This window comes from Aotus nancymaae, unplaced genomic scaffold (genome assembly GCF_030222135.1).
Source record: "Aotus nancymaae isolate 86718 unplaced genomic scaffold, 86718_ANA_hifiasm-v0.15.2.pri h1tg000041l, whole genome shotgun sequence".
Taxonomy (NCBI): domain Eukaryota; kingdom Metazoa; phylum Chordata; class Mammalia; order Primates; family Aotidae; genus Aotus; species Aotus nancymaae.
In genome coordinates, this window is record NW_026988455.1 from 36,255,001 (window position 1) to 36,257,109 (window position 2,109).

Sequence of the window (2,109 nt, forward strand, 5' to 3'; positions counted from 1 at the left end):
CTGGAATGCAGTGTTGTGATCTTGGCTCACTGCAAGATCCACCTCCCAGGTTCAAGAGATTCTCCTGCCTCAGCCTCCCAAGTAGCTGGGATTACAGGCAATGACCACCATGCTGGGCTAATTTTTTGTATTTTTAGTAGAGGCGGAGTTTCACCATGTTGGCTAGGCTGATCTTGAACCCCTGACCTCATAATCCACCCACCTTGGCCTCCCAAATTGTTGGGATTACAGGCGTAAACCATGGCACCCAGCCAAGATTTTTTTTTTAAATACAACTTGTGCTAGTCCTTTTGCAAAGCAAGAATATCCAAGCGTTTATAGATATAAAAATATTCTCAGCTCTTACTAAAGAAAAATCATCTTCCTGTTTTCCATTGTAGCCTCATCTTTCAGATGTAAACACAGATAAAATCCCAGACATTCCCAAAGAATAGGCTTCATAATGTTCAAGTAGATAGCTGGTATGGATTTTTTTTCCTTTTTAAGACTCAGTCTCGCTTTTGTTCACCAGGCTGAAGTGCAATGGGGAGACCTTGGCTTACTGCAACCTCTGCCTCCTGGGTTCAAGCGATTCTCCTGCCTCAGCCTCCTGAGTAGCTGGGATTACAGGCAGCTGCCACCACGCCTGGCTAATTTTTGTATTTTTAGTACAGTCAGGGTTTCACCATGCTGGCCAGTCTGTTCTTGAACTTCTGATCTCAAGTGATCCACCTGCCTCGGCCTCCCAAAGTGCTGGGATTACAGGCATGAGCCACCGTGCCCAGCAGCTGGTATGGATTTTAATTGTCTTCTCCTAAATCTTCCTTTATGCAGGGAAAGCCTAACATGTTTGAGTGTTTACATTTTGGTTGGCACCAATAGTGCCAAAATGGACTTTGGCATCGGACAGACTTGGCTAATTTTAGGTGCTTTGTTGTCGTTGTTGAGACAGAGTCTAGCTCTTGTTGCCCAGGCTGGAGTGCAATGGCACAATCTCGGCTCACTGTAACTTGTGCCTCTCAGGTTCAATAGATTCTCCTGCTTCAGTGTCCTGAGTAGCTGGGATTATAGGTGCCTACCACCAGGCCTGGCTAATTTTTTGTATTTTTGGTAGAGACAGGGTTTCACCATGTTGGCCAGGCTGGTCTTGAACTCCTGACCTCAGGTGATCCAACCACCTTGGCCTCCCAAAGTGCTGGGATTACAGGCATGAGCCACCGTGCCTGGCTCTAGGCTCTTATTATTTAGTGGGTGACCTTGAGTATGGGACCTAACTTTGGTAGCCTCAAATTTCTCATATGTAAAATGGGGATTAATAGAACCTGAAATAGAGTGGTTTTGATGATTACATGAGATACTGGACCTAAAACGCACACAGCTAATGCATTATAAATGTATATGTGTATATATACATTTATATACATACATGAAAAGCAACTCGTCACTTACTCAGGAGCTGTCTGGGGTAGACTGCTGTTGTATTTTCACTTATTGATCACTACTTTGGAAGGGTTAAAAGTATACCTTTTAAAATCTCAATTGGCAGGCTCTTAAGATGACTTGAATCTATCCTGTTGTACCTGAAGAATCTGGGGTATTCTTCCTCATCTAGTTCTCCAGTTTTTCTCCCCTCAGATTCATCTATCATAAGCACAACTTTATGAACACCACTTCTCTGCTCAGAAATTTTCAGCGGCAGCTTGGAGATGACCTCAGGCAAGTGCAAACCTCTTAGCTTCACATTCAAAAGGCCTTCTACAATTGGGTCTACCCTTCTAGATTTATCACATTCCCTCTGCTTTTACCAAATGAGGTCGGTTGCATGCTCTTCCCAATACATAGCTGCATTTTCTTCCCCGACTTCCCTCCCATTGTTCACTCTGTCTGAAATGTGTATCCTCTTCTATTTTTACCTCCCCAAACTCTACCCATTCATCAAATAAGACCTCATTCAACAATCGCTTCCTCCACAAAGCCTGCTGTTACCTCTCCCTGTGGAATCATCTTTTTCTTCTAAGTGTCTAGAACATGTTGTTTACACTTCAGTTATGCAACAATCACAACCTGCTCTTCTTATTAATATGCAAGCTTTATGAAAGCTGGAATTTTTTTTTTAATGAGCTAATTCAG